Here is a 14,921-nt window from a genome sequence, read left to right on the forward strand (position 1 = left end):
TTTAAAAAATAATATAAATGAACAGACAAAATACCATCAATCCTATGTGAAAGCAGTAATAACAGTTTTTGACTGCAGTGGCCGTTAAGTGTACAATTTGTGTTGTGATCACGTTGTCAATTTTCATGGGTTTCAATTAACCCAGCAACCACTCTTTCTGCTTCCAGCCCACCGGCCATCCCTCTCCCATCTTCCATGTGTTACGATGCAGGCTACGTAGCAGCAGGTCTTGTGGATAGGTGTGTGTTCTGTAAGCCTCTGAAGTCTGTTTAGGGGAATACAGTCAAGGACACATCCCATTGGGCACACCACATCATTCCAACATGGACATTTGGATAATATTTGGTTAAGGATCAGTGAGATTTCAACATTTATTCACCCACTCATGACAGCCAGAAGTTTGTTGAATTCCCAATGCTTCACTAAGCTTTTTACTATCTAAACCACATTTCAATGGAATAACAATGTCAGATTTTTGGTTTAGTTGTCATCTAAATGTGTTATCACTGCACTTGCAACCATTTTAAAAGCACAAAGTTGAAATGGGAATACAATGTCAGATATGCTGTATTTACACAACTTAATGTGTTATTACACTGTGATTCATCTAATAGCACAACCAATTGACCTGGATGGAGGTTGAGTTGACATTAAAAGTACATACATTAAAAGTGATCAATGCTGTTAAATATTCTGCACAGATTATTATAACAATTGTGAAGATGTCCACAGACCTGCGACCTTTGCATTCGATCTTGAACGTTGCCCGTGTTCTATGATTTCATAAGAAAACATTTACAATTACCTCAATGTGGCAATGGATGTGTTACTTATTTTGAGGTTGAGTAAATACTCTTACATTAGTTTGTAAGATAGCTTTATCTTTAGGTTATTTACTGTATTACAAACGCATTATTGAATTGTGTTTGGTTGACAACGCAGACAAATATCAACATTTAAAGAACATCTAATAATTGGATAGTTTCATCTGAGCCACTTTCTTAACCCTACACTATTCTTTAACTTTTATTTTTGGTTTAGTTGGAGACGTGAATCCAACGTATCATAAGTTAATAGGCTATTTACTGTTTTGCAAAAGTGTAATTGAATTGTGTTTGGTTTTCAACGCAACCAACATTTGAAGGAGATGTATCTTTTGTGCAATGACGTAGTCTGTCTTTAATTCCAGTTTGACTACGAATTAAAAATTGATATGTTGGATTCACATTTTGTAATGTTCGTCATCCTCCTCTGATGAGGAGTAAGATAGATCGGACCAATTTGCAGTGTGGTAAGTGTCCATAATTTAATAAGAAAACTGAATACTACAAAATACGAAACAAACAACTTGAAACAAACGAAACAGTCCCGTGTGGCAAAAACACAAACACGGAAAATAAACACCCACAGAACCCAGGTGGAAAAAGGCTACCTAAATATGATTCTCAATCAGAGACAACTAAGGACACCTGCCTCTGATTGAGAACCATACTAGGACGAATACAAAAACCAACATAGAAAAACAAACATAGACTGCCCACCCCAACTCATGCCCTGACCATACTAAAACAAAGACAAAACAAAGGAACTAAGGTCAGAACGTGACACATTTGACATTTTAGTAATTTAGCAGACCCTCTTATCCAGATTGATTTACAGGTAAGATAGCTAGTTGGGACAACCACATATATGATATTTTCACAGGGATAGTTAGTACACTTTTCCTCAATAAAGTACAGGAGCTATCAGCAGAGCTGGGTGGGAGGTCAAGTGAAAGTGTTGGTTCAGGATATATATTTTTTTATTGGGGGGGGGGGGGTCAAGGTGAGGGGCATCATTTAAGATACTCAGAGGGTTTCAGGGGGAAGCTGGTTACATCATTGGGGTGCCAGGACAGAGAAGAGCTTGCACTGGGCGAGGCTGGAGCTGCCCTCCTGCAGGGGTAGGAGGGACAAGAAACCAGAGATGGTCAGAACGGGGTACTCGGATTACAGTGTAGGGTTTGAACATAGCAATGCGATAGGGAGGGATGTTCCTCTTTCTGCTCCATAGGCAAGCACCCTGGTGTTGCAGTGGACATGAGCTTCGACTGGAAGCTAGTGGAGTGTTCGGAGGAGTGGGGTGACATGGGAGAACTTTGGAAGGTTGAAAACCAGGGGGGCTGCAGCGTTCTAGATAAGTTACGTTGCACTCTGGGAGGGCGACACTGTGAAGTTGTCAACCGTGATGAAGAATTATTTGAGCGGGCAGGCCTTCCCAGGAAGAAAAACAGCTCCATCTTGTCGATGTTGAGCTTGAGGTGGTGGGCCGACATCCAAGCTGAGATATCTGCCAGGCACACAGAGATGCGAGTCACCACCTGGGTGTCAAAAGGGGGAAGAAGAAAAGTATAGTAGTTGAGTGTCATCCGCATAGCAATGATAGGGGAGACCATGTGAGGATATGATGGATCCGAGTGACTTGGTATATAGAGAGAAGAGGGCCTTGAATCGAGCCCTGGGGTACACCAGTAGTGAGAGTATGTGGTGCAGACACAGATCCTCTCCACGTCACCTGGTAGAAACGGCCTGCCAGATAGGATGCAATCCAAGAGTGTGCAAAGCATGAGGTGCCCCAGCCCTGAGAGGGTGGAGAGGGGGATGGTTCACGGTGTCAAAAGCAACGGATAGATCTAGGAGGATGAGAACAGAGGAGCGATAGTCAAATTTGTTGAGTGGATTCAATAGGCTGAGTTAATGAGGAGCGGATGTCTTCAACCTTCTTTTCTTTGACACAGTGGTTGACAGAGAGGGAGGATGGAGGGAGGGGGGGTGGAGGATTAAGGAGGGAGGAGAAGGTGGAAAAGAGTTCCGAGCTGACCGGGAGGAAGGGGGACAGTGTGAGTCATAGGATGCGGAAAGGGAGGAGAGTAGGGTCAAAGGGAAAGATGATATGATAGAAGAGGAAAGAGTAGTGGGAGAGAGAGCGAAGACTGAGGCGGCACATGATTCTTCACGTCTTCATCTCAACCAAGAATCCAAGTAAAGAATAAGACTAAGTCAAATCAAACTTAATTTAAAGTTTCATTTGACTTAATTTAGACCGAAATCCAACATATGAATTGTGAATTTGTACACAAACAAAAATTTAACCCAGACTAAGTCAGTGGCACAGACGGAACTATCCAAGCAGAGGATCTCCTTCAAATGTTGAAATTTAGTTGTGTTGACAACCAAACACAATTCAATATCCAGTTTGTCTGCAAATGTATAGTTGATTTGTTAGATTCACGTCTCTGTCAACCAAAAATCGAAGTTAAAAAGAATAGGACTAAATCTAATCTAATCAAACTTTAAATGTACTTTAAATAAAGTAATTTTTTTTGGTCCTATTCTTTAACTGAGATTTTTGATTGAGATGGAGACATGAATCTAACATATTAATGATTAACTTGTAGATTTGAAATCAACCAAAGCTTGAAACCAGAGTCCTATATGCATTGTCTATTTTTTGTAGAACCTGGGTTGAATTTGAAATAATAGCTGCTGATGATTTCGCAAATGTTGTACAGGCCTAAATAGTACCATTGATAATTTTTATTGATTTTTTATTTAACCTTTATTTAACTAGGCAAGTCAGACTTCTTGCGTCGAGCCATCCCGGATCCGGGATCGTGACTACAGCCTCAACCCCATTACCATAACGCAACGTTAACTATTTATGAAAATCGCAAATGAAATTAAATCAATATGCTAGCTCTCAAGCTTAGCCTTTTGTTAACAACACTGTCATCTCAGATTTTCAAAAATATGCTTCTCAACCATAGCAAAACAAGCATTTGTGTAACAGAATTGATAACTATTGCAGGCTAGCGTAGCATTTAGCGTTAGCATTCAGCAGGCAACATTTTCACAAAAACCAGAAAAGCATTCAAATAAAATCATTTACTTTTGAAGAACTTCGGATGTTTTCAATGAGGAGACTCTCAGTTAGATAGCAAATGTTCCGTTTTTCCTGAAAGATTATTTCTGCAGGAGAAATCGCTCCGTTTTCTGCGTCATGTTTGGCTACCAAAAAAAACGGATGACTGCGTGCAGAATCAATTCAAGGTCTTTTCACATATCTCTTCATGATTATCGTTCGTGGAAGTCTCCTCTCTCGTCTCATTCACTGGATGACAATTTCAACAAAGGACACCGGGCGGACACCTGGTAAATGTAGTCTCTTATGGCCAATCTTCCAATGATATGCCTACAAATACGTCACAATGCTGCAGACACCTTGGAGAAACGATAGAAAGGGCAGGCTCATTCCTGGCGCATTCACAGCCATATAAGGAGACAATGGAAAACAGAGCCTCAAAAATTCTGCTCATTTCCTGTTTGAAGTTTCATCTTGGTTTCGCCTGTAGCATCAGTTCTGGGGCACTCACAGATAATATCTTTGCAGTTTTGGAAACATCAGAGTGTTTCCTTTCCAAAGCTGTCAATTATATGCATAGTCGAGCATCTTTTCGTGACAAAATATTGCGCTTAAAACGGGCACGTTTTTTTTAATCCAATAATGAAATAGCGCCCCCATAGCTTCAAGAACAAATTCTGATTTACAATGACGGACTACCAAAAGATAAAGGCCTCCTGGGGGGACGGGGGCTGGGATAAAAAAAAAAAGTAATTAAAATATAGAACAAAACACATCATTACAAGAGAGACATCACAACACTACATAAAGAGAGACTTAAGACTAGATAGCATGGCAACAACACATGAAACACAACATGACAACATGGTAGCAACACAACATGACAACAGCACAAAACATGGTACAAAGATTATTGGGCACAGACAACAGCACAAGGGCAAGAAGGTAGAGACAATACATCACGCGAAGCAGTGTCAGTATATATAAGATATTACTTTTTTTAATAAGATATTACTTTTAAAGTATTGTTACATTTAATTTGTTCTTTAAAACCTACCATTTGGAATGACTTCGATAGCAACTGTGAAAATGTTATTCTCACGATAGCACATCGGTAGTAGCCAGTGACAAATATAAAAACGAAGCAGGGCTGGGTTTGTTTAAAACCCTGGATGCGACACTAAATTAATAATTGTAGATCAACGCTCCAGTAGAAGGTGCTGCCCAGCCTATTGTTTATTTTTTCTGATAATGGATATAACATTGAAGATCTGACAATGTTTTAAAGGTACAAATTCAACATAATTTATACAAGGTATGTTTCTGTTGAAAATAGGTTATAACGATGACAGAATCCTGTGGTTGAAATTTCACCCTCAAAACAACTTGATTACTTTTGTCAAATCCAATATATTTTCTATGGAGATCCCACGTCACAGTATAGTTGACAAATTGTAACAAGTGCACTGAGAGTCGGGAAGCAAGTTCAGGGAGTGAATGTTTTAACAAATTAAACAATAAAAACGTAACACAAACAACGCACCAACATGAACAGAGTCAATAAGACCTGAGGAAAGAACCAAGGGGAGTGACAGATATATCAAGGAGGTGATGGAGTCCAGGTGAGTGTCATGAGGCACTGGTGTGCTTGACGAAGGTGACAGGTATGCGGGATAATCAGCAGCCTGATGACCTAGACGCCGGAGAGGGAGTAAACGTGACAGTACCCCCTCCCCGACGCGCAGCTCCAGCCGCAGGGGATGAACCCGGGGATCAGGAGCGGACCGGTCACCCCTGCTGAAGCGCGGGAACTTGTCACGCCAGCTGAGGCGTGGAAACCTGTCGAGCCGGCTGGGGTGTGTGAACCTGACAGACCGGCTGAGGCAGGGGAGCCTGGTGATCCAGCTGAGGCATGAAAGTCCGACGAGCCGGCTGAGGCAGGGGAGCCTGGCGATCCAGCTGAGGCATGAAAGCCCAACGAGCCGGCTAAGGAAGGGGAGCCTGGCGATCCAGCTGAGGCATGAAAGCCTGGCGATCCAGCTGAGGCATGAGAGCCTGGCAGAGGCATGAGAGCCTGGATATCTGGCTGAGGCATGAGAGCCTGTAGCGGCTCCTGGACCCGATGTCATTTACACTGACACAAAAAAACAAAAAAACACACAAAAAACTCACTCCCTGATGCTTCCCTTAGGTGAGGTGTTATTCTCTAACGAGTTGCGCTGAGAGTCGGGAAGCAAGTTCAGGGAGTGAGTGTTTAAATGTTTTTTATGAAACAATAAACACGTAACACATGAAAACAGAGTCAATAACACCTGAGGAAAGAACCAAGGGGAGTGACAGATATAGGGAAGATAATCAAGGAGGTGATGGAGTCCAGGTGAGTGTCATGAGGCGCTGGTGTGCTTGACGATGGTGACAGGTGTGCGGGATAATCAGCAGCCTGATGACCTAGAGGCCAGAGAGGGAGTATACGTGACACAAATTATGGTGAAACAATGTTGATTCCACCAGTTTGTGCCCAGTGGGAGAGGATATCCACACTGCACTGTCCTCGCAAACATCAGTAGAAATATAGCCCTATGTGCCTTTACATCACATTATGCGAACAAAACTGCCCCATCGTTCTGAAATCTGTACCTTCTGACTTCTGAATAACAGATTTTTAAGGTAAGAATGGAATCAGTGCATAATACATATAATCAAAAAGTATATTAATGATTAATACGACAACAAAAGGCTTAAAATACCTCCAGAAACAAGGGATTCAATTTGACCAACTACAGAAGAAAGTGGATGGGACCATTAAAGGCAGACTGGCCATGTTAATGTGTACCGTATGTAACTGTTTATCAGAACTATACACAGCTCAATTACAGTACAATTCGCATAATCCAAATGTAAGGATTTAACACTTTATACATTTTATCTGGATAAAACCTAAGCACATGAGAGTAAACCAAACCTCCATGGTTAGACAGACTGATATCAGCATGGAATAAATGGATGGAGTGGGAGGAGAAAACAATGGACAAAGAAATGCATACAGTGTCACACCCTGACCATAGTTTGCTTTGTATGTTCTATGTTTTGTTTGGTCAGGGTGTGATCTGAGTGGGCATAATATGTTGGATGTCTTGTTTGTCTGTTTGGCCCTGATATGGTTCTCAATCAGAGGCAGGTGGTAGTCATTGTCTCTGATTGGGAGCCATATTTAGGTAGCCTGTTTGGTGTTGGGTTTTGTGGGTGATTGTCTCCTGTGTCAGTGTTTGTACCACACGGGACTGGTTTCGGGTTTTCACATTTATTGTTTTGAAGTTTGATCATGTATAGTTTCTTTATTAAAGAACCATGAATAATCACCACGCTGCGTTTGGTCCGCCTCTCCTTCGACACAAGAACCCCGTTACATACAGCATCAAATAGAGAACAACAGCTATTTACTTCACATCCAAATCTTATTTGGTTGCAGTGATGACAATAAGGAAAATGTTAAGAAACCTTTTGAAAACTGCAGGTTCAACCGTCACACGAACGCATGCTCACATACACAGGAGCATGCATACGCACACGCACACGTAAGCACACACCAACGCACACACACGCACAACTCCTTGAAGTGAGGCACAATCGAGAGCATCCTGTTGGGGTGTATCACTGCCTGGTACGGCAACTGCTCCACCCACAACCGCAAGGCTCTCCAGAGGGTAGTGAGGTCTGCACAACGCATCACCGGGGGAAAACTACCTGCCCTCCAGGACACCTACACCACCCGATGTCACAGGAAGGCCATAAAGATCATCAAGGACAACAACCACCCGAGCCACTGCCTGTTCACCCCGCTATCATCCAGACGGCGAGGTCAGTACAGGTGCATCAAAGCTGGGACAGACAGACTGAAAAACAGCTTCTATCTCAAGGCCATCAGACTGTTAAACAGCCATCACTAACATTGAGTGGCTGCTGCCAACATACTGACTCAAATCTTTAACCACTTTAATAATAAAAAATTGGATGTAATAAATGTATCACTAGTCACTTTATATCATGTTTACATATATAAATGTCTCATCTCATATACTACTACTACGTATATACTGTACTCTATTCCATCTACTGCATCTTTCCTATGCCGTTCGGCCATCGCTCATCCATATAGTTATATGTACATATTCTTATTCATTCCTTTACACTTGTGTGTATAAGGTAGTTGTTGTGAAATTGTTAGATTACTTGTTAGATATTACTGCATCGTCGGAACTAGAAGCACAAGCATTTCACTACACTCGCATTAACATCTGCTAAACATGTGTATGTTGGTGTATCCAAGATGGCGTAGCAGTCAGACGTCTTGTCCTGTCGTGTCCCTTGTATATATAGTTTTTACATATTTTTCTTCACGTATCTTTTAAAATATTTTGCTAAACCTCAACATCTAAATACTCTCCTGCAACCCGCCTCACCCAATGTAGCGTGGATCTTCTTTTTTTCGTCTAAAGTATTTACATTTACTTCGGATCTGGAACCCCTCAACTGAAGCTAGCCAACGCGACTCTAACCAGAGCATAACGGACCTATTATTTTTATCCCTGGATTCCCACCGCAAATGGAACATTTTCATCTGGATTTTCACAACTAGCTAACAGCAACCCGGATGATTTACTCATGGCTAGCGTTTCCATCCACTTAGCTTGAAGCTAGCCCGGCCAGAGCTCCTGTGCTACCACCGAAGCATACTCCTGGGCTACAATATCCGGATCCACGACCGGTCTATCGATGTCACCGCATGAAGAGGCATAAACACACGTAACCCCATCGCGACGTCCCCCAAAGGCTAACTTTCTAGCCCTTGCTATCTGCTTGCTTGCTAATTCGGCCTACTAACTGCTAGCCTGCCCCGGTCTACTAACCGCTAGCTTGTTTTGCCCCGGTCTGCTAACTGCTAGCTTGTTTAGAGCCCCGGCCTACTAACTGTTAGCTTGTTAGCACAGGCCTGCTAACTGTCTGAATCGCCGTGTCCCCAGCTAGCCCAACCACTCACCGGACCCATATTTATTTTTAATTCGATTATACCTTCCGGTAACCTGCCGCACCCAATGTGATACGGAATCACTATTTTTTATTTTTAGAACACATTCAAGAACCTCCAGAAGCTAACCAGCTAACTAGCTACAAGCTATTTAGTCATTGTTAGCCACTGCTAGCGGCTTTTACCTTCTGCACAGCAAGCCAGTTTTTTTTAGCCTGGATAACTGTCTCTCCACAACAATGCCGGATTCCTGCCGTAATCCCTGGACCACTACTTTTGATCTTCACAGCTAGCTTGCACGCAGTACCGAAGCTATCCCTGAGGCCCACTTCCCGGCCTACTCAGCTGTTCACCCGAACCACACTCATACACGGCTAGAGCCCAATACTCCACCGGATCCTTGCTGTAAACTTGGCTACATAGTTGATGCCTGCTGGACACTACGGGTGGGTTGGAGCGAGCGGTCGCATCTGCACTCGGTCCGCAGGTAGTATTTCATTATAGTACAACGGTTTGATTTGTCTAATCTTAGCAATTTCTTCTTAGCTAGCTACATAGCCGTCTTTGTATCATAGATAATTGCGTAATTATCGTATTTCGTCGTCCTAACGCAGTCTACACTGCCCTGCAGCTAGCCAGCTAGCTAACGTCCACCGTTAGCTAGTCCACCGTCTACCGATTAGCAGCACAACTATTACACTCAACTGAACGACTTGATTAGTGTAGTGTTAGCTAGCTACATAGTTGTCTTTGCTGTCTTCGTATCCAAGATAATTGTGTAGTTTAGAGTGTGTAGTTTTAGAGTGATTATCTTAATTTACCGAGGTTAGCTAGCCAGCTATTTGTCGTCCTTAACGTAGGAGACTCTGCTAGCTAGCCAACAGCTAGCCAACAGAACTTCTGCACTCAACAATCCGGTCGCATTTCGCTTCGCTCCACAGGTAGTATCACATTTTTCATTTCATTTCATTACAGTACAACGGCTTGATTTGTTTGATCGTAGCTAGCTACATAGCCGTCTTTGTATCAAAGATAATTGTGTAGTCTAGAGCGATTTCCTAGGTTAGCTAGCCAGCTATTGTCGTTCTTTTAACGCAACGTAACGTAATCAACACTGCTAGCTAGCCAGCTAGCCCCGAATAGCAGCACAGTAGAAACTATTACACTCAACGGAACGACTTGATTAGTGTAGTGTCAACAACGCAGCCAATGCCAGCTAGCCTACTTCAGCAGTACTGTATCATTTTAATCATTTTAGTCAATAAGATTCTTGCTACGTAAGCTTAACTTTCTGAACACTCGAGACGTGTAGTCCACTTGTCATTCCAATCTCCTTTGCATTAGCGTAGCCTCTTGTGTAGCCTGTCAACTATGTGTCTGTCTATCCCTGTTCTCTCCTCTCTGCACAGACCATACAAACGCTCCCACACCGCGTGGCCGCGGCCACCCTAATCTGGTGGTCCCAGCGCGCACGACCCACGTGGAGTTCAGGTCTCCGGTAGCCTCTGGAACTGCCGATCTGCGGCCAACAAGGCAGAGTTCATCTCAGCCTATGCCTCCCTCCAGTCCCTCGACTTCTTGGCACTGACGGAAACATGGATCACCACAGACAACACTGCTACTCCTACTGCTCTCTCTTCGTCTGCCCACGTGTTCTCGCACACCCCGAGAGCTTCTGGTCAGCGGGGTGGTGGCACCGGGATCCTCATCTCTCCCAAGTGGTCATTCTCTCTTTCTCCCCTTACCCATCTGTCTATCGCCTCCTTTGAATTCCATGCTGTCACAGTTACCAGCCCTTTCAAGCTTAACATCCTTATCATTTATCGCCCTCCAGGTTCCCTCGGAGAGTTCATCAATGAGCTTGATGCCTTGATAAGCTCCCTTCCTGAGGACGGCTCACCTCTCACAGTTCTGGGCGACTTTAACCTCCCCACGTCTACCTTTGACTCATTCCTCTCTGCCTCCTTCTTTCCACTCCTCTCCTCTTTTGACCTCACCCTCTCACCTTCCCCCCCTACTCACAAGGCAGGAAATACGCTCAACCTCATCTTTACTAGATGCTGTTCTTCCACTAACCTCATTGCAACTCCCCTCCAAGTCTCCGACCACTACCTTGTATCCTTTTCCCTCTCGCTCTCATCCAACACTTCCCACACTTCCCACACCCCTACTCGGATGGTATCGCGCCGTCCCAACCTTCGCTCTCTCTCCCCCGCTACTCTCTACTCTTCCATCCTATCATCTCTTCCCTCTGCTCAAACCTTCTCCAACCTATCTCCTGATTCTGCCTCCTCAACCCTCCTCTCCTCCCTTTCTGCATCCTTTGACTCTCTATGTCCCCTATCCTCCAGGCCGACTCGGTCCTCCCCTCCCGCTCCGTGGCTCGACGACTCATTGCGAGCTCACAGAACAGGGCTCCGGGCAGCCGAGCGGAAATGGAGGAAAACTCGCCTCCCTGCGGACCTGACATCCTTTCACTCCCTCCTCTCTACATTTTCCTCTTCTCTCTCTGCTGCTAAAGCCACTTTCTACCACTCTAAATTCCAAGCATCTGCCTCTAACCCTAGGAAGCTCTTTGCAACCTTCTCCTCCCTCCTGAATCCCCCTCCCCCCCCCCTCCTCCCTCTCTGCAGATGACTTCGTCAACCATTTTGAAAAGAAGGTCGACGACATCCGATCCTCGTTTGCTAAGTCAAACGACACCGCTGGTTCTGCTCACACTGCCCTACCCTGTGCTCTGACCTCTTTCTCCCCTCTCTCTCCAGATGAAATCTCGCGTCTTGTGACGGCCGGCCGCCCAACAACCTGCCCGCTTGACCCTATCCCCTCCTCTCTTCTCCAGACCATTTCCGGAGACCTTCTCCCTTACCTCACCTCGCTCATCAACTCATCCCTGACCGCTGGCTACGTCCCTTCCGTCTTCAAGAGAGCGAGAGTTGCACCCCTTCTGAAAAAACCTACACTCGATCCCTCCGATGTCAACAACTACAGACCAGTATCCCTTCTTTCTTTTCTCTCCAAAACTCTTGAACGTGCCGTCCTTGGCCAGCTCTCCCGCTATCTCTCTCAGAATGACCTTCTTGATCCAAATCAGTCAGGTTTCAAGACTAGTCATTCAACTGAGACTGCTCTTCTCTGTATCACGGAGGCGCTCCGCACTGCTAAAGCTAACTCTCTCTCCTCTGCTCTCATCCTTCTAGACCTATCGGCTGCCTTCGATACTGTGAACCATCAGATCCTCCTCTCCACCCTCTCCGAGTTGGGCATCTCCGGCGCGGCCCACGCTTGGATTGCGTCCTACCTGACAGGTCGCTCCTACCAGGTGGCGTGGCGAGAATCCGTCTCCACACCACGTGCTCTCACCACTGGTGTCCCCCAGGGCTCTGTTCTAGGCCCTCTCCTATTCTCGCTATACACCAAGTCACTTGGCTCTGTCATAACCTCACATGGTCTCTCCTATCATTGCTATGCAGACGACACACAATTAATCTTCTCCTTTCCCCCTTCTGATGACCAGGTGGCGAATCGCATCTCTGCATGTCTGGCAGACGTATCAGTGTGGATGACGGATCACCACCTCAAGCTGAACCTCGGCAAGACGGAGCTGCTCTTCCTCCCGGGGAAGGACTGCCCGTTCCATGATCTCTCCATCACGGTTGACAACTCCATTGTGTCCTCCTCCCAGAGCGCTTAAGAACCTTGGCGTGATCCTGGACAACACCCTGTCGTTCTCAACTAACATCAAGGCGGTGGCCCGTTCCTGTAGGTTCATGCTCTACAACATCCGCAGAGTACGACCCTGCCTCACACAGGAAGCGGCGCAGGTCCTAATCCAGGCACTTGTCATCTCCCGTCCTGTATTACTGCAACTCGCTGTTGGCTGGGCTCCCTGCCTGTGCCATTAAACCCCTACAACTCATCCAGAACGCCGCAGCCCGTCTGGTGTTCAACCTTCCCAAGTTCTCTCACGTCACCCCGCTCCTCCGCTCTCTCCACTGGCTTCAGTTGAAGCTCGCATCCGCTACAAGACCATGGTGCTTGCCTACGGAGCTGTGAGGGGAACGGCACCTCAGTACCTCCAGGCTCTGATCAGGCCCTACACCCAAACAAGGGCACTGCGTTCATCCACCTCTGGCCTGCTCGCCTCCCTACCACTGAGGAAGTACAGTTCCCGCTCAGCCCAGTCAAAACTGTTCGCTGCTCTGGCCCCCCAATGGTGGAACAAACTCCCTCACGACGCCAGGACAGCGGAGTCAATCACCACCTTCCGGAGACACCTGAAACCCCACCTCTTTAAGGAATACCTAGGATAGGATAAAGTAATCCCTCTTCCCCCCCTTAAAAGATTTAGATGCACTACTGTTCCACTGGATGTCATAAGGTGAATGCACCAATTTGTAAGTCGCTCTGGATAAGAGCGTCTGCTAAATGACTTAAATGTAATGTAAATGGACACTGTGATCACTTGGCTACATAGCTGATGCCTGCTGGACACTGATCACTTGGCTACATAGCTGATGCCTGCTGGACTGTCCATTAATCACGGTACTCCATTCTGTTTGTTTATGTTTTTATCTGTCGGCCCCAGCCGCACTCAGGCTCTGTGTGTAGTTAATCCGACCCTCTCTGACTAGTCAACGCCATTTTACCTACTGTTGTTGTGCTAGCTGATTAGCTGTTGTCTCACCTGCTGTTTTAGCTAGCTCTCCCAATCAACACCTGCGATTACTGTATGCCTCGCTATATGTCTCTCAAATGTCAATATGCCTTGTATACTGTTGTTCAGGTTAGTTATCATTGTTTTAGTTAACAATGGAGCCCCTAGTTCCCACTCTTCATACCTCTGATACCTCCCCACCTCCCACACCTGCAGTGACCTCACCCATTACAACCAGCATGTCCAGAGATACAACCTCTCTTATCATCACCCAGTGCCTGGGCTTACCTCCGCTGTACCCGCACCCCACCATACCCCTGTCTGCGCATTATGCCCTGAATATATTCTACCATGCCCAGAAATCTACTCCTTTAATTCTTTGTCCCCAACGCTCTAGGCGACCAGTTTTGATAGCCTTTAGCCGCACCCTCATACTACTCCTCCTCTGTTCCGCGGGTGATGTGGAGGTAAACTCAGGCCCTGCATGTCCCCAGGCACACTCATTCGTTGACTTCTGTGATAGAAAAAACCTTGGTTTCATGCATGTCAACATCAGAAGCCTCCTCCCTAAGTTTGTTTTACTCACTGCTTTAGCACACTCTGCTAACCCTGATATCCTTGCCGTGTCTGAATCCTGGCTTAGGAAGGCCACCAAAAATTTGGAGATTTCCATACCCAACTATAACATTTTCCGTCAAGATAGAACTGCCAAAGGGGGAGGAGTTAGCCTGCAAAATAATGTCATACTTTCCAGGTCCATACCCAAACAGTTCGAACTACTAATTTAAAAAATTACTCTCTCCAGAAATAAGTCTCTCACTGTTGCCGCCTGCTACCGACCCCCCTAAGCTCCCAGCTGTGCCCTGGACACCATTTGTGAATTGATCACCCCCCATCTAGCTTCAGAGTTTGTTCTGTTAGGTAAGCTAAACTGGGATATGCTTAACACCCCGGCAGTCCTACAATCTAAGCTAGATGCCCTCAATCTCACACAAATCATCAAGGAACCCACCAGGTACAACCCTAAATCTGTAAACAAGGGCAACCTCATAGATGTAATCCTGACTAACTGGCCCTCCAAATACACCTCCGCTGTCTTCAACCAGGATCTCAGCGATCACTGCCTCATTGCCTGTATCCGCTACGGATCCGCAGTCAAACGACCACCCCTCATCACTGTCAAATGCTCCCTAAAACACTTCTGCGAGCAGGCCTTTCTAATCGACCTGGCCCGGGTATCCTGGAAGGATATTGACCTCATCCCATCAGTTGAGGATGCCTGGTCATTCTTTAAAAGTAACTTCCTCACCATTTTAGATAAGCATGCTCCGTTCAAAA

The sequence above is a fragment of the Oncorhynchus nerka genome, linkage group LG7 (assembly GCF_034236695.1).
Source record: "Oncorhynchus nerka isolate Pitt River linkage group LG7, Oner_Uvic_2.0, whole genome shotgun sequence".
NCBI lineage: Eukaryota > Metazoa > Chordata > Actinopteri > Salmoniformes > Salmonidae > Oncorhynchus > Oncorhynchus nerka.